We start from the raw sequence: 26,790 nt of genomic DNA, 5'->3' as shown, positions 1-26,790 counted from the left end.
AGGCTGGAGTAGGGGCCTGACCAGCAGCTTTGAAGCATCCAAGAAATGTCTTTGGTGTAACTCCTGAAGTCACGCACAACAGTCTGTGATAAAATCAGTCGCTCTCAAACCCCCAACTGTTTAACCATGCCACAGTGCCATGCAGATTAGCTACAGAGATATCTAGTGAAGTGAGGGTTGGGTGATAAAGGGAATAAAGAGATGAGAAGATGTGAAAATCCAGAAATACAGATATATTAACTACCTCTTGTCATTTGGAAGTGTGCCCAACTTATACCAATTTTAAGCCACCTACTAGCTGACTGATCATAATAACTGAACCCAATAATATCCTTATTTTGCAAATTACTAATAAAATCTAGTTACTGCATTTCCAAGTTCCCAAATCTCTATTTTTTCTTCATCTCCCTAGTTTATCTTCTCTGCAACCCATATTTCCCATAAATCCCAATCTTTATTTCCTGCTTTTTCCAATATGATTGGGCCTTCTAAATTCCACTATGTGCTGTTCACTCTGACTATGATGTCTTCCCTCCCTTTATAGCAGGTCCCTATTCATCTCCCAATATCAATCTCAGATAATCCTCCTTCTGTGAAGCCTTCTCTGACCAACCCAAACAGAATGTATCACGCTACCTCATACCATGGCTGCAAGGCCCTCATGGTCTTTTGGCTTTTCTCTTTTTTCTCTCATATTAGTATATAACCTCCTTGATGGTTGAGACTGTGTCATATTTATGTTCTATCCCCAGAGTCTCTTACAGAATCTGTTTCTAGAGTATTGAGTTAATTGATTGATTAATTTGTCTGTCCTGGGTTAACATGTCTACTGTTATTGGGAGTCCTACTTTGTTATGAAGTACTTTTCTCTGTCCTTTCTGAATTTTTCAAAATGTATTTATTAGAAGTTCATGAGGGTAGTTCGAACTTCTTTATCCAAAAATCTAAGCAAGCATCGTGACCTAGTCTCACTTGAGAATTTTGACTGATGGTGGTTGATACTATTCTCTGGAGTAGGTCTGCATTACATTGGTTCCTTCTGATGATCAGAGGCAAGCTATTTTGAGCTTTCATTGCCACTATTACTTTTTTCTTATTGAAGGACTTCTCTAGTAGAGCAAATATATCTAATAAGTCCTAGGTCCATAATAAAACTAGGGTAACAATATGTCACAGTTTCTGCTGAATTTGAGGATGCTTTCCTCTCTAAGCTAGACATCTTGGTCTGAAGATAAAAAAATTTTAATTGTTAACGGTCCCAGAATTGGCATTATTTCCTCAGTAATTGGAGCCCAATGATAGAGGGATTACTTGTTCCTAATTGCTGATTCTCTGCATGTTTGTCCAATATGCCATAGCTGGAAGGAGAAACAGTGTTCTTAAATTTAGTATTTTTTATTATTTTTTTCCATTATTATTTTTTTCCAGGCAGAAATTTGGAACTATTTCACCTGTGGTGAAACTCAATTGTAATACCCTTTTATCTTCCTTGGATTTCAGAGACAAGGTTTTCCCTATTTTATATATGGATATATACATATCAAAATACTAATCAAGTATAATTCCTAAACAAAAGGAGCTTTTAAAAAGGGATTCATTTTTCTTTCAATTCAGTGATGGGACTGTTCAAAAAGGAGCCCAGCAACCTTGCGCCACCTTGTTTAAGAAAAATAGTTGGGGCTTCCCTGGTGGCGCAGTGGTTGGGAATCTGCCTGCCAATGCAGGGGACACGGGTTCGAGCCCTGGTTTGGGAAGATCCCACATGTCGTGGAGCAACTAGGCCCGTGAGCCACAACTACTGAGCCTGCGCGTCTGGAGCCTGTGCTCTGCAACAAGACAGGCCGCGATAGTGAGACGCCCGCGCACCACGATGAAGAGTGGCCCCCACTTGCCGCAACTGGAGAAAGCCCTCGTGCAGAAATGAAGACCCAACACAGCCATAAATAAATAAATAAATAAAATTAAATTTAAATTAAAAAAATAAAAATAAAAATAAAAATAAAAAAAGAAAAACAGTTGGACTACACTAGTCTTATCTGTACCCACGGAAAGGAAAAGTTATTATTACATGGTAGCATACCAGGGACCTCAGGCCCATTTTGGGGATTTTTCTATAGGGTCTCTATAACATAACTCCATCTACTTTTCCTATAGAAAGTCTAAGTACTCAAGTTTCCCAGAGAAACAATCCTTCCAGACTATTTTCACCTTTAGGTAAGAAGAGGTTTATCTCCCAGTCCCAATGTCTGACAGTGAGACTACAAGATGGGCAATTCCAGTAACTGCTCTAATGGGAGTTTTGTGACCTTATCCTAGAGCTCCCTGATTCTTGATTTTATCTTCCTCTTTGGAATGGCTCTTAGCACCCATTTCCTAGGCATTCAGTTTCTCCTCCCAACCTTCTGTTAATGTCCTTAACATCTCTTCATGATTGTACGTTGGGTCTCAGACTAAACCTAGAGGCAGTTTCCTGACCCCCGCAGACTCTGTTGTCACTCCCCTTCCCAATGCCTTCAAACTACTATTGCTGTCACCACAGAATTATTAGGTTGACTATTAGGTAGAAGAATAATTCAATAATCTAAACAAGACATGAAGACCTGGACTGAGGCATAGCAGTGAACATGAGAGGTTCACATTTGAGAGGCACTTAACTTACAAACAAAATAATCTGGTGATTTATTGCTGGTGATAGAAAGGGAAGAAGCTGTTAAACAGAAATGGAAATCAGACTGCTCTTCTAGTTGCTAGTTACTGCTTGAAAGGAAAGGGAATGAGTGTGTGTGTGTGTGATCATGGGGACTCACGGGGAAGAACTAAGGAGAACCAAGTGAAATTTCTTATATTAGACCATTTTTGACCTATAAAATGTCAATATCACTTGATTTCAACCTAAAAGGATTAAACCCAGAAGGAGCCTTTTCCATTGCTGACAATCTTGTTGGCACGTTTCACAACTTTCCATTTCCAATATTCTTTCTAGGTTTTTGTGTGTACAGAAAAATACTCACTGGTAAGTAGTACAAGCCTCCTTAGGTCTCTAAACTACCAGCAAATCTACAGATGCTTTCTTTTTAATAATAATAATGATAGATAAGTGCACTTCCACAAAGATTATATCATATTATCCTCACAGTAATATCCCCAGGGAAGATATTATCCTCATCGTACATATGGAAACAGGCTCAAAGAGGTTAAACGGCTTGTCTGATGACAAGTGGAAAGTAATGACCTCTAAGTATTCTAGCTGCTGGTCTGCTGTTCTTTCCATTTTGTGTGGATTTCCTATCTATGAAACAGAAAAGAACCAGCAGGAAAAAAAACCAACAAAACAAACAAGGTCAACTTTTATTCTCTAAACTGTGATATTTTATATGGGCTTAAAAGTTATTAAAACTATCATTATTTCCCTTTTTCAAAGTAATTATACCTGCAGACCTCCTCTCACATTACATCCTATGGAACTTTACTGTTGGGAAGACCACTGAATAGCCTTCCAGTAAAGTAACTTTTCCTGTTCTCCTGCCCAAATTTGCCTTTCCTGGTGTTAGCTGCTTTCCCCTAATGACTGCTGTCTAGAGAACATGACCAGTGTGTTTTCTTTGTTTCATAGAATAGGCCTGCAGAAGACTTTGGATTTTAATTTGAAAAATAAATAAATGCCCTTCAAAAAAGATAAATGTATTCCCCTAGGCCTCTTTCATTAATATGAGCTTCATGAAATGCAGAGTTCAGTAGTGAGATTCAAGGTTAGAGGCAGAAGACCACACAAACTTGGAGATGCCTTAAAAAATAAGAGAGGAAAATGTGGTTTATTAGTTATACTAGTTACAGAATGAACAGCATATTGTATGTGCTGTGTTAGAGGTATGTTATGAATAACAAAAGCCCTGGAGCATTTACATATTTGTTTTCAGCAATCCTGGCAGTTGGATTTCACCATTCTATGCCTCTTTGCCAGAATCACTAAACACTGGTACATATGGCATCTGAAGTACCATATGCCATAGAAAATGTTAGCTGATGCCTATACTTCTATATTATATTTTTATTTCAGATTTTTGCAGTTTGAACAAAGAATAGTAGAAAAAACAAAATATTGGACAAGCAGTAAACAGTAAAGTGAAAAAAAATGCCTTCAGAGAAAGCAAATAAAGGAAACGAATCTACCATGAGTTAACATGGCTATATGGTAATGAATTAGATATGGGAAGTAACTGTTTGGCATGAATAAATTTAGAGAGCCTTTCAACTATTATTTTGGAGTTAAAGGCTGCAACATGAATAGTGAGAGTTGACATATTTTTCTTATCTTATTCTTTCTGACATTTCTTGCTAAAATCAGTCTCCATTTGATTGAAATTAATTAACATGAAGGCTACAGTCAGTGACATCTAAAATCCAGGTTAAACAGAAAAATTCAAATACCAGGAATGATTCTGCAATATTTATTTAGATTTTTGACTGAGATTTTCAGCTAATATCTAGGGGTTTTTTTGTTTTTGTTCTTAGACACAAGAAGACTCTAAAGTTAAAATCAGTATAATTGAATACTTGGCTCTCTCAAAACAGAGAAATAAACAAAAATCCCATGGCCAACTGTAATGTTGTGATTTATAAGAAATACACATAATTGGTCATTCATATGACCAAAATATATTTCTCATATATATTTGGTCTTCATTCACAGTTCCTGGCTCACAGCTCCCAAATCCCTTGAAATTTCCTGAGCGATAACAGTAATAGGAGCATCTTTTGTTATAATATTTGGTCTCTTGTCCTTAGTTCCTGAAAACACTTCAGAGCCATAAAAGTCAAACAGGTGTCTTGTTATTCATAACAAACCCCTTTGCACCACAACTGGGGTTATGTTAATCAAGGTGACTTTTGGCCAGGGTAACCAACCATAAATAGAGGGCTGGAACTTTCAGTGCCACCCCCTGATTTCCAAGGAGAGGAAAGGGGGTAGAGATTGAATCAATCACCAATGGCCAATGAGCTAATCAATCATGCTTATGTAATGAAGCTTCTCTAAAAACCTGAAGGGGACTTGGAGAGCTTCCAGGTTGGGGAACCAGAACGTTTCCACATGTCACCTTTCCAAGCCCCAGGCTCCAGGAGGACAGAAGCTCCTTTGTTTGGGACCCTGCCCTATGTATCTCTTCATCTGGTTGTTGATTTGTATTCTCTAATATCCTTTGTAATAAAATGGTAATCTAGCAAGTAAAATGTTTCTCTGATTTCTGTAAGCTGTTCTAGCAAATTAACTGAACCCAAAGAAGGGGTTGTGGGAACCTCTGATTTATAGCCAGTTGGTAAGAACTACAGGTAAAAACCTGGACTTGCCATTGGCATCCTGAGTTGGAGGGAGTCATTGGAATCTCCAATTTGTAGCCAGTTGGTCAGAATCACAGGGACTTGTGATTGGCATCTGAAGTGTAGGGTGGTCTTGTTGCACTGAGCCCTTTATCTGCTGAATCTGATGCTATCTCCTGCTGGTACCTGAGAATTGGATCCAGGAAGTCAAAAGACCAACCTTTACCACTAAGAAAAACAGCAAAATAGCTGAATAGCTCTAGTATGTAATAGGTAAGTGATAGCCCAATGGGAATGACTTGGTGAATATATTAATCCTAGGAGAGAATTGCTTATTCACAATTTTCCAAAGGCAATTTACTCTTTTTAATAGTCTCAAAAATTGGAAGTAAAATTCTTAGTCTGAAAATGGTCTGGAATAGGGAAGTCATCCAAAATTGTGCAAACTGATAAAATATTAGGATACCTCACCCTGGTTGAATGAGTGAACTTAATGGAGTAAGAAGTGAGAGAAAAAAGAAAAAAAAAAGAAAAACCACAACAAGGTAAAGCATAAAAGTTGTAACAGTATGGCTTAAAATCATCCAAAAATATTAATAGTTTTAAAGTAGATTTGTGTAGTGTTTTGTCAGTGTTCTCCAGAGAAACAGAACTAGAACCTAGAAAGATAGACAGATAGATAGATAGATTATGAGGAATTGGCTCACACAATTATAAGGCTGAGAAGTCCCACAATCTGCCATCTGCAAACTGAAGACCCAGGAAAGCCAGTGGTAATTCCAATCCTAGTCTGGAGGCCTAAGAACCAGAGGAGCCAATGATATAAATCCTAGTCCAAGAGCAGGAAAAAACCAATGTCCCAGCTGAAGCAGGCAGGCAACAAGGGAATGAATCCTCCCTTCCTGTTTTTTGTTCTGTTCAGGACCTCAGCAGATCAGATGTTACCCACCCACATCTGGGAAGACCATCTACTTTACTGAGTCCACCAATTCAAATGCTAATCTCGTCCAGAAACTCCTTCAGATACACCCAGAAATAGTATTTAGCCTAAGCACCCTATGGCCCAGTCAAATTGACGCACAAAATTGACTATCACAAGTAGTACTTTACACTTTTAAAAGCACATTCATGTTCTTTCCCATTAAAAAAATAAACAATTCTGCACATTGGATATTAGTGCTTACTCATTTCAGAGATGAGAAAACCAGCTCAGAAAGGTTGTCCTCGTGTCCTTATGTCTTAACTGTATGTTGGAATTACATGCTATTTTAGAAGTAATACCACCACAAATTAAAAACAAGATATTTTTTCCAGAGGAACTGTATATTTCCCAATAAGATGCAAAAATACAGGTGATATAGAATCTTAAGCTTTTCCTAAAAGTTTGCTCTGTATAGGGCCTGTAAAGAGGTCTATGTAAACTTAGGCCATATTTCCCATGTCCCAATCATTCCAGAACCAAAACTCTCAGGCTCCCAAACTTATACAAAGAAACCAAAACTATATGAGGGCTCTTTATAATGCTAATGTGATCCTCTCGAACACAGCTCTAAATCTAAAAACATAACAATGTAGGTATATTTGTTTCCTTAGAGCTTTCATAACAAATTAATGACAAACTCTGTGGCTTAAAACAACAGAAAAGAGTTCTCTCATAGTTCAGGAGGCCAGTAGTCCAAAATCAAGGTGTTACTCTATCTGAAGACAATAAGAAAGAAAAATGTCTTGCCTCTTCCAACTTCCAGTGGTTCCAGGCATTCCTTAGCTTATGGCTGTATAACTCCAGCCTCTGCCCCCATCTTCTCATGGCCTTCTCATCTTCCTATGTGTCATTCTTCTGTCTTCCTTATAAGGACACTTGTCATTGGGTTTAGAGCCCATTCAGGTACTCTCATCTTAAAATCCTAACAATTACATCTGCAAAGACCATTTTTCCAAATAAGATCACATTCTCAGATTCTAGGGATTACAATGTGGCCATATCTTTTGGAGGATGATAACATTCAACCTACTGAAGTCCACTCTCTAGTTCCCCAAAATTCATATCTGTCTCATGTGTAAAGTATATTCACACTATCCCAACATCCTCCAAAATCTCAACACATTACAGCGTCAGTTCTTAAGTCCAAAATTTCATTGAAATATCATCAGCTCAAAAGTCCTGAATCTCATCATCTATATCAGGTATAAGTTAGACTCTGAGTATGATCCATTCTGGGACAAAAGTTTTCTTTTTGTGGACATCTAAACCAAGAAAACAAGTTACTTGTTTCCAAAATACAATGGTGGGCTAGACATAGATATAGACAGGATAGATATTCCCATTCCAAAAGGGAGAAATTGGAAGGAATATAGGGGTCACCAGTTCCAGGTAAGTTAGAAATACATAAGGGAAAATTTCATTAGGCTTCAAACCCTATGAATAATACTCTGTGTTTTAATGCTCTGCCCTCTGAGACTCCATAGGTCTCTGTACAACCTGCAGTGGCTGCACCTTTGGAATCATCATTACTTTTTTTTTGAAGGGTAGCATATGTTTGCAGTCGCAATTTACTGCTTGAGTAATTTTGGAAGCCTAACAGCTTTCTCATTTTGTTCTGTTTCTGTCCCTTTCAGTCCAAACTAGCAGAGCTCCTACTGATGTAACATTCTCAACAGCCTTGTGGGTCTCCCTTATACGTCACAAGGGTCCATAGCATTAGACAAGAGAGTCCTCCAGAGATATTTCCAGAATAACCCTATCTCTATTCCTGCCTTCTCCTAAGATAATTGAGTGGATCCATGAGTCACATGATTAATTGCTTCAGCAAAAGTTTATCCAGCCATAACCTTGGCCTTCTCTCCAGAACACACTTCCTTAGTCAGTCTCCTAATATTAGCATCCTTTGATATCTGGATAGGCCAAGAACCTCCCAAATCATCAAATGCTGGTTCTTTTTTGCTTAACAGTTCCTTCCTCAATTTACCTCTTTCCCCCTGTATTTTACTAAACAGAATAAAAAACAAACAAACAAAAAACAGGCTGCATCTTTAATACTTTGCTTGCAAATCTCTTCAGCAACATATCCAATTTCATCATTTACGTCTGCTCTCTCCACAACTGCAGAACACAATGAAGCCAAGTTTTCTGCCACTATAACAATTCTTCCAGTTATATCTAAAATTCCTTCAGTTTCCAATAATGTGTTCCTCTTTTTCTTCTGCATCCTTACCAGAATTGCCTATAACATTCATGTTTCTCTCAACAGTCTTCTCAAGGCAATCTAGATTTTCTCTATTATGTGCTCAAATTTCTTCCAGCCTCTACCTGTTACCCAATTGTTATATAAATGAGCCAGAGATAGCCTCTGTATATTGGCCTCTAGGTTGTTTACTTCTTCACAGAAGGCTCCACCATCAACTCCACCAGTGTCAAATTCAAATTTTCACATGCCCAGTTGTTTTAAACGTGCCCCAAATAAGCAGACTTTTAGCCATGTAAAGCCTGCCTGCTTTGCATACCCCATAAAATTGCACACAATATCTGCTAGCCATAGATAAGACAAACTCTAGAGCAGTAAAGATCCTAAACTGCCGCTGCCCTTTGAAACTCAGAGGTTCCCTGTTGGGCTGCTGGGTAACATCACCTCTCCTAACACCTTTCCCTCAGGAATTCCCTTGCCCTGCTCCATTTCAGCATGGTAGCCCCTCTGGACAGCGTCATGCATCTCAAACCTGTCAAAGGGCCCAAATAAAGCCTGTTTGTGCAACTACCACCTCATGGTCATATTTTTCCTGAGATCAGCCTCTAAATACCTCAAAACCCCTAAAGTAGTGATAAGGATGAAATAGCCACTTTCACATTTCTCAGCTATATGTCCAGCAGCACTCCATTTCTCAGTACTATAGTTCTGTCTTCTTGAGAATGTCCAATAAATAAAAACAACAGTATATAACCTTCTCAGATTAGCTTCTTTCACTCAGCCTAATGCCTTTGAGAAGCATCCAAGTTCTTTTTTATGGCTGATTAATATTCCATTATATATACACACCACATCTTCTTAAACCAATCGCCTGTTAATGGGCACTTAGGTTGTTTCCATGTCTTAGCTATGGTAAACAGTGCTTCTATGAACATTGGGGTGCATGTACCTTTTCAAATTAGAGTTTTCATCTTTTCTGGATATTTGCCCAGGAGTGGGGTTGCTGGATCATATAGTAACTCTATTTTTAGTTTTTTAAGGAACTCCATACTGTTCTCCATAGCGGCTGCACCAATTTACATTCCCACCAACAATGTAAGCAGGTTCCCTTTTCTCCACACCTTCTCCAGCATTTATTATTTGTAGACTCTTTGATGATAGCCATTCTGACCAGTGTGAGGTGATACCTCATTGTAGTTTTGACTTGCATTTCTCTAATAACTAGTGATGTTGAGCATTTTATCATGTGCCTGTTGGCCATCTGTATGTCTTCTTTGGGGAAGTGTCTATTTAGGTCTTCTGCCCATTTTTTGATTTGGTTGTTTGATTTTTGATATTGAATTGTATGAGCTGTTTGTATATTTTGGATGTGAACCCCTTATCGGTCTCATAATTTGCAAATATTTCCTCCACTCCATAGGTTGTCTTTTCGTTTTGTTGATGGCTTCCTTTCCTGTGCAAAAGCTTTTAAGTTTGATTAAGTCCCATTGGCTTACTTTTGCTTTTATTTCTTTTGCCTTGGTAGACTGATCTGAGGAAATACTGCTACGATTATGTCAGAGAATGTTTTGCACATGTTCTCTTCTAGGAATTTTATGGTGTCATCTCTTATATTTAGGTCTTTAAACCATTTTGAGTTTATTTTTGTATATGGTGTGAAGGAGTGTTCTAATTTCATTGATTTACATATAGCTGTCTGGTTTTCCCAACACCTCTTGCTAAAGAGACTGTTTTTTCTCCATTGTATATTCTCCTTTGTCTTAGATTAATTGACCATAGGTGTGTAGGTTTATTTCTGGGCTCTCTATTCTGTTCCATTGATCTATATGTCTGTATTTAAACATTTTGAGTATTCATTCAGTTTATTCATTGGTTTTTTTTACTATATCTTTTTATATAGTTTTTTAGCAACAGCTCTAAGGATTGTAAGATAACTAGTTATCTTTTCACAGTCTACTTTAGAACGAGTATTTCACCAGTTTAAGTAGAAGATAGATATATTACCACCATATGTGTCTCTTTACTCTCCCCCACAAAGAAAACACCATCACTAAATGTTCCCTCACTTGCAATGTGTTCAGTTGTGGTAAAATATACGTAACATAAAATTTACCATTCAAACCCTTTTTAACTGTACAGTTCAGTGGCATTAAGTTCATTCACACTGTTGTGCAATCTTTATCCATCATCAGAACTTTTCCATCATTCCAAACCATATACCCATTAAACCATAACTTCCCTGCCCCTACCCCCATTATTCTACCTTCTGTCTCTATGAATCTGCTCCTCTAGTTACCTCATATAAGTGGAATGGTATAATATTTGTTTTTTTATACTATGTCTTGCTTATTTCCCATAACATCAGTTTTCAAGATTCATTCATATTGCAGCTTGTATCAGTACATCATTAGTTTTTATAGCTAAATATTATTCAATTGTGTGAATATAGGATAATTTGTCTACCCATTCATCAGCTGATGGACATTTGGGTTGTTTCCACTTTTTAGCAATGATGAATAATGCTGCTTTGAACATGCGTGCACAGGTTTTTGTGTGGACATATGTTTTCAATTTTCTTGACTGTATATCTAAGAGTAGAACTACTGGATCATATGTTAACTCCATGTTTAACCTTTTGAGGAACTGTCACATACTTGCTAACACTTGTTATTGTCTGTCTTTCTTACTATGGCCATACTAGTATGTGTGAAGTGGTACCTCATTGTGGTTTTGATTTGCATTTCCCTAATGACTAATAATGCTGAGCATCTTTTTATGTGCCCACTGGCCATTTTTCCACCTTTTTTAGAGAAATGTCTATTCAATTCCTTTGCTCATTCTTTAATTGGGTTATTTATCTTTCTACTCTGGGATGACTTGTACCAGCAGGATTCTCTTCCACTCTTTGCTTGACCACACCTAGCTATTAAACTCTACTAACTCCTGGCCTATTGCTCTAATGTTCTCAACAGTGCCTTTGCATTTTTCAGAGAAATATAAAAAACAATCCTAAACTTTGTATGGAACCACAAAAGACCCTGAATAGCCAAAGCAATCTTTAGAAAAAAATAATAAAGCTGGAGGCATCACATTTCCTGATTTCAGACAATACTACAAAGCTATAATAATAAAAATGGCATGGCAATGGCATAAAAACAGGCACATAGACCAATGGAACAGAATAGAGAGCGCAAAGATAAGTCTATGCATACACTCTCAACTAACCTTTGACAAGAGTGCAAAGAACACACAATGGAGGAAGGATAGACTCTTCAATAAATGATGTTAGGAACACTGGATATCCACATGCAAAAGAATGAAATTGGAACCCTATCTTACACCACTCACAAAAATTAACTTGAAACGAATTAAGCCTTAATTAAAAATTAACTTGAAATGAATTAAGACCTGAAACCCTAAAATTCCTGGAAGAAAACATAGGGGAAAAGCCTCTTGACAATGGTCTTGGCAACGATTTTTTGGATATGACACCAAAAGTACAGGCAAGAAAAGCAAGAGTAGACAAGTGGGACTACATTAAACTAAAAAGCTTTTGCACAGCAAAGGAAACCATCAACCAAGTGAAAAGGCAACTTATGGAATGAGAGAAAATATTTGCAAACCATCTATCTGATAAGTGGTTAGTACCCAAAATGTATAAGAAACTCCTACAACTCAATAGCAAAAGAACAAATAATCTGATTTAAAAATGAAGAAAGGATCTGAATAGACAGGTACACAAAAAGATGCTCGATAGACAGACACATGAAAAGATGGTTAACATCACTAATCATCAGGAAAATACAAATCTAAACCACAGTGAGATATCTTCTCATACCTGTTAGGATGGCTATTATTCAAAAGACAATGGATAACAAGTGTTGGTGAGGATGTGGAGAAAAGGGAACCCTTGTACACTGTTGGTGATAATGTAAATTTAGGTAAAGCTGTTATAGAAAACAGTATGCTGGTTCCTCAAAAAACTAAAATACAACTACCATATGATGCAGCAATCCCACTTCCGGGTAAATATCCAAAGGAAACAAACCAGCATCTCAAAGAGATATCTGTATTCCCAATGTTCACTGCAGTATTACAATAACCAAGGTGTGAAATCGACTCAAGTGTCTGTTGATGGATGATGAATGGATCAAGAAAATGGGGTATATATTATATATGCAATGGAATATTATTCAGCCATAAAAAAGAAGGAAATCCTGCCATTTTTGCAATGGATAACATTATGCTAAGTGAAATAAACCAGACAGAGAAAGACAAATACCGTACGATCTCACTCATATGTGGAATCTAAAAAAGAAGTTGCACTCATAAGAGAAAGAAAATAGAATGGTGGTCTCCAGGGGCTGTGGGGTCGGGGGTGGGGGAAATGGGGAGATATTGGTCAAAGGATACAAACTCTCAGTTATGAAATGAGTAAGTTTTGAGGATCTAATGTATAGCACGGTGACTATAGTTAATAATACTGTACTGTGCACTTGAAATTTGCAAAGAGAGTAGAATTTAAGCATTCTCAGCAAATAAAGGTAACTATGAGGTGATGAATGCTTTAATTAACTTGATTGTGGTTATCATTTCACAAAGTATCCATATATTAAATCACCACCTTGTACACTTTATATACAATTTTATTTGTCAATGACGCCTCAGTAAAGCTGGGGGAAATTCTTTTTAAAAACAAACAAACTAACAGTTCCCAGGAGCAGAGTTCCTCTTAAAACTAATCCAGTCAGGCTGTGGCTCTTTAGATGGAACAGTTTCTGAGGTCAGTGTTTGATATTTGTACTAACCCCAGAAGGATTACTTACAGCTCTTATTTCCAAGTTCGCTCACACAAACTAGTTAGCTTACAATCCAGGCTTCATCTTCAGTAGATTCACAAATCTCCTCCCAACTGCCTTTTACCACAACCTCTACTGTTCCTGAAAGTAGGCCTTAGGTTTAAACTTCACCACTCTGCTGCAAATGAAGTCAATTCTTTCAGGAAAAGATTAGGAGCTATCTGCTTCAGGACCTAATTCCCTCCCCCCACCCCTCCAAGGCAAAATTTCTGAGCCAGGGCTCTGGAGCTGGGGGTGGGAACAGTGACAAGCTTCTCTCTGAGTGACACCCCTGTTCTAGGAGCTGAGCGCTTAGTGGAGGAGTTGGAGTGTGGTGGGGATGGCAGCAGCCTGCAGTCTTCGCAGCTTGCTTCTCCTGGCATGGAATCTCTGCCTCAAGGACTGGGGAAGGGGCTGGCTGTGCCCCAGGATTCTCAAGGCACCACACACCCAAAGGAGAACCTTTATTCCGCAAGTAAGGGTTGGGCAGAAGAAGGACGCTCCATCTCCTGACCACACTCACCTGAGATTTAGCCTCAGCAACAGGCAGCTAGAGGCAAGAGCAGGAATCCTACCCCTACTGCAAAGAAAATCCTCCAGTTGGGACCTGGGGGATAGAGGGAGTCTTGTGTTCTTGGCTGCAGCAGTCTAGAGTTGCGTCTATGCCTCAGTGAGTCGGGAGGGGGGTTTGGAAGGGAGTGGTCTTAGTTCAAATACGGCAGACTCTCATCTCTCTTACCAGATTGTCATAGATTTTCTTGAATAGGTATTTCTTCATTTGCTGTTTGCCTTTAGGACCATTTTCCGAGGCTTTAAATGAATCAGTCAACAGAGTTCCCCATGCTGTCATGCCAGAAATTGGTCTGTTTCAGTTATATTCATTGTTTAGTTGTATATGGTACTTCCAAAATTATTCATCTTTGCTGCTCACTCTTAATTTTCAATTTTTCTATAATTTGTTTCTTTCCATTAAAACAGTGATTGCTAATTTTATATCAGGCCTCTCAATTTTTTAAACTCTTAGTGTCTAGGAAATTCATAAATGAGGCTTTTGATTGTGCTAATTAATATTTAGAGTGAACACTCAAGACTGTTGTTAGTTATAATTTTTATCTAAAATTAGAAAAGAGAATATGTTTCTTTACCACTGTTTTTCATCATTTTGCCTATGGGTTAGTTCAAGTATAGGAGGAAAGGATAGGGATGGCAAAATTGGAAAGAGGAAAAATTACTTCAGTCTGAAGTCCACACAGACTTTGAACTCAAGAAAAGGCATTAATAGGATTTCCTATTGCTGTGGGGTTGATTTGTTATGAAGTAGTCACTTTTTGCTGAATCGTGGCTGACTTCCTTGAAAGCAACAGTCAGCAAGTGACTAACCAGGCCCAGCAAGACTGATCCCAACACAGGAAGCCACAAAATGATGAGAGACCTGGGGATGCCCAAAGGAAGTGAATAGGCTGCACTTTGAAATTCTTCCAGGTCCTGGCTTGCAAAGACTGCCAAGACCTCTGGAAATCTTTCATGAGTGCTAGTAGGAACTTTCAGCCAAAGTGCTCTGAGAGATGATTCTTAAAAACTTGGATGGTTAGGTTTACAAAGCCTGTTAAGTTTTTACCTCCAGTTGGAATTGTGCTTCGAAAAGATGTTTGCAGGGAGGGTTCTCAGACAATCTTTTTGATGAATAATAATAGTTTTGTGCTGATTATTCTCCATTTGTCTCCCCAAGATCCATTCTCCAGCCTTCTATGCCTGACTCGGGGTCCTTGAAAGCTGACCCATGTAGATTCATCATCATGCTCCAGTACATTGCTAACTAGTTTCCAGTTGGGTTTGGCCAATGAAAGACATCAACATGAAATTGGAAGATGTGAGAAGAGAAAGATAGGGTGTTTCATCCCTGCTCCCTCCTTGCTATGCCACTGCCTCTCTGGCAGGAACTATATCCCTATGACTCTCACTGAGCCCTTCCTCCAAGGTTCCAGTCCTTACTGGGCTCTAGAAACACTAATTCCTCTGCTAAGAGCTTCTTGTGGTGCTGTTTCTGTGTGCTTCATCAGGTCATTTGTTCCCATAACTGTGCCCACATCTTTTTAAGTAGTCTCTTCATATGATCCATTTGGACTAAATTCTGATTCCTGCTGGGTCCCTAACAATTACTACATTTAAAAACGTTTCACTATTTCTAAGTCTCACTGTAACCCTGAAAGACATTATTAACATTATTAACCCATTTACAGATAAGGACATAGACTTAAACAGGTAAAATACCCAAAGTCACACATCTAGTGAGGCACAGTGTTGGGATCAAAACTCTAGTCCTTCTAACAAGATCCATTTTCCTTGTTTCATTTAGATTTGTAAACAAGTTTTATTTATACTTTTCTTCCAAAAAACTAATTTTATTTAGATATGTCAGATTTTATGTCTGCTGTCTCATATTGATTAAGCTTGAGCCCTTATTTTGAAATAGAATTTGATGAAATTTACAAAGAAATTGCAAAATTCAAGTACAGTATCACTGACTGATAAGTTTTAATGACTATAGTGAAAAGAAAAGACTCTTATTTAAAACAATATGATAAAACTTGATAATCTACTCTTGTCTGCTGCTAGCATTGTCCTCTTTGCCTTGAGTTTTTTTACCAGACACCCTTGGTTGCAACTCGACCACTATTTCCAATAACCTTATCCCTATCTTTTTACATTTTAAAGGTCAGTTCTCCCAGACTTCTCTGCAGGTATCTGTGGCCAGGTGACCCAAATCTGGCTAATAAAAAGTGAACGTATTTCCTTCACATAAATGGAAAGAACTACTCTTCTTTGCCCTGTTCCTTTCTTCATGCTTAAAACAATGGTGTGATGCCTGGAATTATAGCAGTCATCTTGTGACCATGAGCCAGTATAAGAATACCCAAAATTTTTCATAGTATATTTATACTAAAAAGAGTATTATAATTTTACACATTATATATATATATATGTATGTATTCAATAAAGAATATACTCAAGTTAAACACTGAGTTCCACAAGCCCTTAAACCTCTGAGTTTTGTTGTTGTTTTATTAAATATTGCATGGACAAAAAGAATCTTTATAAACTATGTGCATGACATAAAGAAAAACAATACACTGACCACCTAGGTAACCACAACCCAGCCTAAGAAAAAGAACAACCTCAGAGGCAACTTCTATCCTAGATTTTATATTTATCCACCCTTTCCTGTTTTAAAAATTCCCTTGCTTTGCCTTGTTTGTCTCTATCCCCTGTGAAAGGCTAGGAATTGAAATAAGACTTTTACTTTTTTTTCATTCATGTTGTTAATATATGCAACACTTTAGTCCCCCAAACACACTTTACTGTTTCAAATGCAGTAAAGATAGCCTGACAGCCTCCCTCCCTCCTCAAATTACAAGGCAAAGAGGACTGTGCAACATTAAAAACGGGAAGCTGCTCTTTATATCAGTTATCAGAAAGCCTTGAGGAGAACAGAGAAGTTCATATTTTCAGAGCTGGTTAGATAAACAGAGGTACACATGGGGTGGGGCAGGGGTGGGGAGAGAAAGAGAGAGAGAGAGGGTGGAAGAGAGAGAGAGAAAGAGGTCTTACAGTTAAGGTGGTAGGGGGTTGATCTTTGTGTGTTTTTAGAGGAGCAACTTCAACTCTGAGGTTTTGAAAGGGTTCCCCTGCCCCTCCCTGAGCTCATCCCTAGGCAGGCAGACCCCTGCCCATGCCTCCCTCCTGAGATCCTGCATACGCTTTCTTGCTAAATGACTCTTTGCACCGTTATCTCCTCACGGGATACATCTGTTGGGTGCCGCGCATCCTCAGCTCCGCTTTCATCTCTTCGTATCTCAACACATTGTTTGCTCCAGTCCTGGTGCCAGGGTGGAAGGGAGCCATCCCGCCCGTCCCCGCTCTGGGATTGGCAGCGAATGAATGATTGGCAGCGGGCATCTCTGTCAGGGCTTTGGCATGCTGCAGAGTAGAAGCCCTGTGCTAATGAATGTCATCTACACCTACCAGATGTGCCACTGGGTGACATGCCAGATCTTTTACATAATGCCATTCTGCCGGACACGAGACAGCTGGGGCGGGGGGGGGGGTCTTTTAATGCCTTGAGGTGGGAGTGGGTATACTTTTTCTTTTAATCCAGACTTCCCGCCACCACCCATACACCCAATCAGTTCCCCCTACACTGAGCTAAAACCTATGGCTGAGGGCATCTCCCTCAGAGATAGCCCCGAAGCTGGAGAGCTTGAGTCCGTTTGACCGGCTCCCTCAGCTCTCTCCCACACTCATCACCTTTCCCCTTCCATGAGTTTGCTCCCCGCCACCATCTAAATTTAGGAAACGGGAATTTTTTTTTTAAGTTAAAGATATAAAAACATTGGAGGGTCTGAAATGAAAAAAGGAGAGGGGAGAAAAGACACACCCTATCTTCTCCTTCCCTACGCTAAAAGTACAAGGATGAGCTCCCCTCTCCCCACCCCCTTCCTTTTCTACCGTCCACCGGAAACTAGATGGTATTTATCCCCAGGGGTGATATCCTGTCAGTGTCTGTCCCACTTTCCGGCTTAAGTAGTTGTCTGAAGTAACGTGGAGGTGTCCAAAAATCCATGCCGTGTGGAGAGGACTGTTTCCTGGAGTGGGATGGACAAGGTGGGAGGAAAGGGAAATGAGAAAACCACTTCTGATGGGCAGCGGGTATGTGCGCGTCGAGGAGTGTTTTGGTTCCCCCCACCCCCCGGCCCGCACACACACACAGCTCTCCACCCGCCAAGGCGAAATAGCTGGTAGGAGGATGGACTGCCACGCGGGTCCCCCGCTCTTTCTGTTAGACCTGCCGGTCAGTACTGCCCCGGAATTCCGGGCGCTTAAAAGGGGCAGACTTCTGCCCCTCCTCCCCAGGGGCCATACCTCCTCACGCACACTTTCCCACCACAGCCCCAGGCATCCGCTCCCACGCTCGGACCCTGGCCCCTTGCGCGCCTCGGGCCGAGCCGCCAGGCCCCTTCCCGTGCACCCGCACCTCCGCCCGCTGCCGAGGCTCCAGATGGCAGCTCCTCGCGCTCGGCTCGCGGCCCCTAGACGCCGCCCGGCAGCAGCCGGCGGTCGCTCCCTCCCTCCCAGCTGCTGCGGCTGAGACCTCGACCGCTCGGCGAGGAGGGCGGGATGCTCCGCCGGCTCGGAATGGTGCGGGAGCCGGGCCGCAGAGGGGCGCGCAGGAGCCGCGCCCGCGGGGAAGGAGTCCTGCAGGCCCCAGGTGAGGAGAGCGCGGGGGAGGGTGCGGGGAGGGGAGCCTGCCCGCCGCCTCAGCACCCTCACACCCGCCACCGTCTCCCGACCTTCCTCCCGGCACCACCTCCACGTCCCCGGCGCCGGGGGCCGAGCAGGCGCGGGATCCGAGCACCCGCTGGACCGCCGGGAGCGCCGCCCAGCCGCCAGGAGGGGGCGCCCAGCACCCCGGAGACCCGGCCCGAGGGCGGGCTCCGCCTGGGCAGCCCGCCCCAGCGCAGTGGAAGGCTGTCCGGGCCGGAAAGGTGCCCCCTCCTGCCGGAGAGCGGTAATGCCCACCAGCTGCGACCACCCCCTTCCCCGTTTTCTCCGCTCTCCTCCCTCTGCTCTTCTCTCTCGCTTCCTATTTGCCTCTCTTTTTCTCCTGCTTGCCAGTTTCCCTTCTTTCTCTCGGCCTGCCCCCTTGCATCCTGGACCTTTCCTCTCCTTCCCTCGTCCCTCCAACCGCGCGGTCAGGGTTTGTCCGCCCCCTGGGGCGGTGGGACGGGGGATGTATTTCGTGCCTAGGCTCTGGCTCGTCTCCACGGGTGCCTCCCGGGTTCCCCCGAAAGCAGCTCTGAGAGTGGTGGCTCGTGGGGCTGAGGTTACTCTCTTCCTGGCCTGGGCCCGGCGACTCTTTCACTGGGGGGGAGGGGGCTGCGTTTGGGAGCAGCGCTTCCCCGGAACGCGGAGCTAGGAATTCCCTTTACTGGAGGGATGTATGAAGTTCAGCGGCCTGGTACTGAGCGCCCTTCTCCCCCCCCAGAGTCAGGACACTCCGAGGGCATTTTCCCTTACACAGACCCCTATAAGACCTAAAGTCCGCCTCCCCGGACAGTCCTCACTGCGGCCCTCCGTAGCAGTTGTGCTGGGATGGGGTGGAGGGAGGAAGGCGCTAAAAGGCCGCGGCGCCTGGCGTCGCGCGCCCATCTGACGTCCCCTCTAATCCCCCAGTGCTCTGGCGCGTGCCCACAGACCCTCCGCTCGTCCCTGCTCTCGGTCGTCGGGCATTAGACCCCCGAGAGCACGTTCCGTAAGCGCCCAGTACAAATCCCCTCGGAAACATTAATCACAACCACCAGAGAATGCAAAATGTGTGCCGTGCCGTGTCTGCCTTTTAATCCCGAACGTAATTCTGGAAAGCAGCCTCAGACAGGGGCTCTATTAATCCCTTACACGAGCAAATGCAATCTCTGACCTACTAGACTTGTTTTCCTGCAATTTCACGAAGAGTTAGCCTCGCTAGAGGAATATTCAAAGAGAAGGAAAACCGTGAGAGACTTGCGACGCGGCGCAGTGTCGCAATAATGGGGTGCATTTCAGTCAAAAGGCGCTCCTGCTGTGGAGTGGGATCGCCGGCCGGGAGTCCTGAAATTCCGCAGGGGCGGCTGCGGAGTGTGTGTGTGTGTGTGTGTGTGTGTGTGTGTGTGTGTGTTGGGGGGTGGGAGGGGTGGGGTAGAGTTAGGTAGGCGGCAGGCGCCTAGTGAGGTTGGACCCCCCGAGAGGAAACCCAGTTCTCTTTCCTCCGAAGGCTTCGGACACAAGTGACCTCATTTGGGGCTGTCCCGTTGCGACGGCGTTAGGGCAGGCGGAGGGGTCAGCTCGCAAGACGGAGGGGTCAGGGTTTCACCCTCTGAGGCCTGTTCCTCGCACTTGAGATTTCACTATCCACTCTCCTGCAGTTCAATCAATCATGTTCCCCTTCTCCATTTTATTCAAAACCGTCTACCAGTTCCCTCATAATCGTAATTTGCACCATTGCCTTTTATCTTTGATTAATTAGGAAATCGAAAAAGATAATGGAGGGTCGGGCCAATAAATTAGCCTTAGGAGCCGACTGACGGACGTCTGGGGCTGCTGTGTGGGTGGGCGCTGTCCGCAGAGGCTGATGGGGGCTGCCGCCGGCCGGGCAGAAAGGGGTTAAGTAAAAGAGCGCGGTGCCTGCAGAGTGGAGAGATCCGCTCTGAGACAAACCCAGTGGTCGCAAGCAAAGACTTGTCCCTTATTCAATGGAGAGTCTCCAGTGATTTTTAGCTTTTCCTGTTTGGGTCTAGAAAAGGAGAGAGGAGAGGGCTGGGGTAGGGTGAGGGCGGGACTCCCGTTTCTTCCAAAGAGGCCTCCCTACCAGCGGATGAACAGGTTTAAAGCTTGGTGTCTTTAAGCTGGGGTCTATTTCTTCCGGGAATATAAAGTTATATTTACTTTTGCACCCTTTCCTTCCCTCTCCACTTGCCTACTAGTCTGAAGGAGGGTGGGAGGAAGGGAAAAAGGAAGAGAGGGAGACAGAGAGACAGAGAGAGCGATTGAGAGATTCTGCTATAATGATCAAATCAGTAACTCCCTGGCCCAAGAGGAAAGCTCGTGGAGTTGTTCCCTGCCCTCGCCGAGGCGCCAGGCGGGTTCCAGATTCTTCTTTTCGCCCTCCGCGAAATCGATCACGCCTCCCAGACGGCTGAAGGAGAGCACTCACTCTGCCACTCTTCACAGCTTCGCCCCAGCCTCTTTAGCTTCCAATTGAAAACCAATTAAAGGTTTCTATAAATCTGTTAGTTCCCCTTTTATCTGGAGACCCCTGATGCATGCGATATTGCCCTTTAGATGCCTCTTCCGTGTTTTGTTTTACAATTGTTGTATCAATATAATGCGGCCTTTCTTCTCCTGTCTCTATAGATACAGATACACAAGGAAAACCAAAGCTATTCAGTCTCCTCATTTGTCCAGCAGCCTAACAGTGGTGCCCTTTCTCTGCTCTGCTTTCCCTGCTTCAGGAGCAGCAGTTATGGTAGAAGCAGATGGCCACTGATTGGGGGAGCTTTGTGGCTCTAATACTGAATACTTTATGGAAAAGGACTTTATCATGCTTCGTTGGGCAGAGGGACAAGGGGATGAGATTTATGGCCAGGAAAAATAAATCTTTTCCAAGTTGCAGCTCCTTCTCACCAGTTGTTGCCTTTGCCCTGGGTGGGGGGCGGGGGGGGGGGCGGGAGGCAGCGGGTGTTGAAACACTGAGAACTTGGTTTTATTTCATTTCATTCTCCTTTCTGCTAACACGGTTTTAGTCAGGGTCTGAGAGGAGAGCAGAAGAAGAGCCAGAAGTTTTTAAAATACCTTAGATTGCTGTTGCTGCATCAGTATTCTCTGCCCTCAGGAATAAAGGAGAAGGACATGGTCTTGAATGCTGTTTGGGGCCATGTTTCCCCCAATGTCCCGTTAGTTCCTGGTGAAACATCATCCTCCATTATCCTATTATCTATAGAAAACAAAAAAGCATGTTAGTGCTGCCATCTGAAAAATCAGAAGACACTGGTGTTGAAGGAGTGGGGCAGTGATGAGGCATATGGTGATGTACGTATGCTCCCCTTCTTTGAAAGGCTCTGAGCTCTAAGGATGATTAAGGGATGTCTGTGAATGTGAGCTCCTGGACTCTTAATTGAATTTTCAAGCTTTGGGGAATATACAGATCCCAACCCTCCACTAAAGGCCTACTTCACCCCAAGATAATTCACCCCTGTGTCTTCCCCTCCCAGAAGCCCAGACATAATGTCACACAGAAATGCTCGTAACATGGCTACGGGCAGCCAGGTGCAGAGAGACGGAAGACAACCCCAATTCTGGGTCCTCCATTCCATTTCAGACAGACTCCTTGTCTCATGAATATCTGAAATGCCGTTTTTTTACTCAAGAAACATTTGTTGAGCATCTTCCATGTTCTAAGTTCCTTTTCCCTGCCTTTCCTATTCTTTTACCTTGACCCTAGAAACTGAAGAGGAGAGGCCAAGAAGGAAAGGCATGCAGCTTTCAGAAGTGTCACCTACCTTGCTGCCACAAGCTGCTTCTTCCCAATTCTGCGTGCACCACCACCCACACAGCAACATGCACCTTTGCATTTTGCTTCTCTCTGAAGAGGATAAAAAGATTAGGAGAGCTAAGATTTAAAAATTATGTTTACTCAGCATTTCAAAGTAGCAGACACTGAGGTGCTTTAATTAACTGTTTAGGCTCTTACTATGGGCTAGACTAAATGCTCCCATAGGCTTATTGCATTTAATTCTTATGACCCTTTGAGTTAAGTATTATTAACGCTAGTTCACAGATCCCCTTCCTTCACAGGAAACAGAAGAACAGAGAAGTTAACCCAAGCAAGCGGTCCAGCTGGGTTCTGAACCCAGGCTTGCTTTTACAATATTCATAGCCACCCTATGAGACAAATGGTGTTTTTGCTCTTCTCCAAATAAGGAAACTAAAGCTCAGAGAGATTAGGTGATTTGCTCAAAGACACACAGCTAGTAGACTGCACACCTGGGGTTCAAACGTAAGCGTTCAGGATCCCAAACTTTGACCTCTTAACCACTGGTTCCAGGGCCCTTCAGAAGAAAGAGCCCACACTGACCTCTGTTGCCTGTCCCTGCCCGGGCAAGAGGTTTCGCAGAGCTTGAGACTGTAGGCCGGGGGCAAACGGACCGCGCCTGCTCAGGGCTGCGGCTGCGCGGAGCCGGCGCGGCCCGGAGAGAAGGCTCTGCCCGGCAGCGCCGCCCCAGAGACTGGGCTCCGTCGGCCGTGCGGCCCACAAGGCCCCGCGCAGACCGCGTGCGGGCGTCTGGGGCGGGGCTGGGGCGGGACCGCGAGGCTGAGGCCCCGGCGGCAACGCCCGGTCCCGCAGCGCTCCCCAGGCTAGGGTGTGCAGGGGAGGTCCAGGGATGCCCACCCTGCCTCCGGGCCCGCCTGCTCCCGAGCCCCGCAGCTGAGCCCCGGCCTTTGGAGGGAGAAGAAGGGCCGCGCCGCTCCGAGGCCCTGAGCCCTGGTGGGAGCGGGCGGCCCAGGCTTCAGGTTTCTGGCCGCGGCACTTGAGCCAATCAGCGATGCGTTCACAGGCTTCTCACCCCACCGGGTCGTAGTGCCCGGACTTCCCTGCGTTTCTAACTTGCGCCGCTGCCAGGTCTAAAGAAAGGACTCATGGCCGGGATGAGGGATGGAAGAAGTCCAATCTCCCAGCCTCCCGGCCGAAAACTGCTCGCTCTTCCGTAAAGTCTGTTCGGGGCCCTTCCTGTGGCCGTAGAAGGGATTCCTGAACACCTGGACACATTCCTCCCACCTGCTTATTTTATCCTCAGTACCTCCTTTCGGTGTTCCTAGAAGCATCGAGAAATCCTCAGCCTTCACTGAGTGGCTTTGAAGGCGGGTGCACAATACGATTTCTGAAAAGGAAGCTGAGGCGGTGTTACTAACAGTAACAGTAGCCAGCACTGAAATCGGTATTTACTGTGTGTCAGGCAGTGTTCTCTGAGCTTGCTAAATACCAGCTCGGCCCTCACGGTAACTTCATGAAAGGAGTTGCCTTTATTACCCTCGGTTCACAGAGGAAGGCCTGAAGCACGGACAGGTTAAATTACCTGCCAAGCGTCACGGGCCGGAACACAGGTAGTTGCCCTGATGGAGTTGCGGCCTAAACCTGAGTTGTTGGTCGTGCTTGGGTCAGTTCCCTAGACGTCTGAGAATGTTCTTTAATGAAGGCATTGAGACCTCTCTGGGATGGCCAAGGCTGAAATGAAACTAACCCCGGCTCTTGGAAGTAATCCCTTACAATCTGCTCAGCAACTGGCTTTCAAAAGCGCGCTCTCCCTCGTTCCCTCACCGAGGCCTTACCGCGACCCGGGAGGCAGCTCTTGCCAGCCTTAGCCTGTCCGAGGAGGAAATCCAAGGCTGGGAGAGGTCACTGGCAGCCCAGCTAGTGAGACATGAGAACACAGACCCCGTGCCCTGGGAAAGGGGGGCGGGGGAGGGGGGCGGCGGCCGAGGACCGCGCAGGGGGCTGGGGGGTGGGGAGGTGGAGGGAGGGAGCTGGTGTATGCGAAAGCCCAGCGCTCGGGAAGCCTTTCCACACGGAAAGCAGTCGCTTAGCAGGAGGCCAGAGTTGGCACTAATTCCGCGGAAGCGGTAGGAGGTTGGAGACCACGGAAAACTTGGAGGAGAGGAGGCTTAACTCCACTTGCTCCCAGCTTAGTCCAGGGCGTGTCTGTCGCGCGCTGAGAGCGCTGCGTGGCTTCTTCTTGCTCCACGTTCCTGGTTTGCTAGCGCTGCTTCTAAAAGAGTAACCCTCCGCTGAAGGCTTGTTTGGTTCCGCCCAGGTCCTGTCCAGTGTCACTCCTTGGTGACTCATCCCAAATGTAGTGGGAATGTTGTCTGCCCTTTGAGATACTGTCCGGGTAATGCCCTCCCTGGGTCTCTCGCAGGGAGACCTCCTTAGCCCACATCTAAGCCCATCTCTGTCATTTGGCCTTCTCTGTACTCTTAGCTCTACTGAGACATAGACTCAGGAGATCCAGACATCAGGAATGGTCTGCGACTAGCAAGCACTTCCCTGCCTTGCTTTGAGGCCCAAACTCAGCTGTCAGTGACTTCAGGGATAGAAGAACTAATTCAGTCCCCCAGGTAAGAAATGGAACCGGCCATACTCTCAGAGCATTGACTTTCCCCAGGACATTTTCCCAAGTTCAGAGGATCCCTGGAAACGTTGACTTCCTAGTATCTCAGGTAAACTGACTCTAGGATGTAGATAATGCTATGAGGCATCTGATCACATACACAAGGTACTTGTTACTAAAATCATATGTATAAAATATATTCTTTAGAACTCTATTGTTTTGCTTCTCCAAGACCAATTACTCTCCTATATGACTTCACACATTTTCTCAAAACCATCTTACATGAAAACATGCAACAAGGAGAAATGACTGCTTTGTAGACATGCAGCCAAGAAAAATATCTCTCTGTAATACACACACACACACACACACACACACACACACACACACAACCATATCTGATCAGGTATAAAATTGTTCAAACCTAAATTGAATTCTAGGCCTTCAGGAAACTGAACATTCAGGTCTTTAAAGTCAATATGTTTATTCTTCTTAGGATTTTGTGAATGATTTGTTTGACAATTCTGGATATTATTTATTTTTAAAATATGGATTTTCTTTAAAACTTTAGAAGACATTATTAATTATATCTTAGTTACCTTTATATTACATCACCAGAAGACTAGCAAATCAATGTGGGATTTGGCTTTCCAATAAGTAGGTACAAGAGAACAAATATAAGTTTCAATCCCCCTGCCTATTATTTTTGCCACTTTGTAATGTATATACAATATTGTTTATAGTACTGTTGCTATTACTGTTGTTTGTGACAAGCTGATCTTTGAATTCCTTAAGAGACCACTTCTCCAAGTATTAGAATTGAAGAAAACCTACTCTGGTAGTTTTTTAGTGCTTATGCAAATCTGTTAAAAGCTATAGGCCTTCCATATAATATTTGGGGAGACATTCCCACATTGATGCTAGATCAATACCCCTGTATTAAATCATGGAATACCTGCAGTTAATTTGAATTGAAATCGTAAAAGATAATTTTCACTCAATCCAATTTGCAAGATGACCAGGAAGCAGTTTGGGTATGAGAACATAGTTTGTGGAAAAAAATGAAACTATTTCCAAGGCTCTAACAAAGAAATGTGAATCATCACTGTTGTGGTCACTGATTGATATCTACTCCTCCAAGCCTTTTCATTCCTTTTCTTTTTTGCCTCTCTTTTCCTTAGAGAAAATCAGATGTCTCTGTCCTCAGGCTTCAGGAAAGTATGCCATGGACAGATTCTGAGCTAGAAAGTCCCGGGCATGTGTGCATTCTGAGTAGGCCCCCTTCCCAGGAGGGAATGCTGCTCATTCCCCCAGCAGCCCAATTTACAATCTAAATCCATACTTTCGAGGGCTAGCTTCGACCAGGTTCCAGGGAGTCGAATCTGCCTAGTATGAACCCACTGTTTCAATAAGCACCTCTCTTTTAACTCAGGAATTGCACACAGCCTAAAATAAAGAGGAAAAGAGGTGGAACTCAGGTACCACTGAGTATTGGGATAATGTCCCTTCTCCTGGCTGTGTAAAGAAATTTGATGTAGAGCCTCTCAACTTGGTGACATTCCTAAGGCCTAGAGTCAGTCTTCTCAAAATCTGATGTTCCCTCCAATTTGAGACTGCTAGACACCCCCTTGGTCCCCTGTCTGCCTGGAAAGCCTGGCCCAGAGAGTGAGGCGGCTCAGAGGGGCTGACTATGCCCTGTCCACCATTTCCTTCCTCCTACCCTACTCCTCCTACTAAGATACGTTCAAGGGCTGT

The 26,790-nt window shown here is 43.5% G+C and overlaps 1 protein-coding gene across 2 annotated transcripts in view; it reads left to right on the top strand.

The window, feature by feature from the left end:
• Window positions 1-1,669: 1,669 nt before the first annotated feature.
• Window positions 1,670-26,790, top strand: part of PRDM8 (PR/SET domain 8) — a 36,575-nt gene continuing 11,454 nt past the window's right edge. For both annotated transcript variants that reach the window (XM_082463782.1, XM_082463783.1), the window contains exon 1: window positions 1,670-18,602. The gene's annotated coding sequence lies outside the window, so the exon portion shown is untranslated. The remainder of the gene's footprint in view (window positions 18,603-26,790) is intronic.

This window comes from Balaenoptera physalus (genome assembly GCF_965194825.1).
Source record: "Balaenoptera physalus genome assembly, chromosome: 5".
Classification (NCBI taxonomy): Eukaryota; Metazoa; Chordata; class Mammalia; order Artiodactyla; family Balaenopteridae; genus Balaenoptera; species Balaenoptera physalus.
Note: the sequence above shows the minus strand (reverse complement) of the source record. Positions and strands in the feature narration are given on the sequence as shown.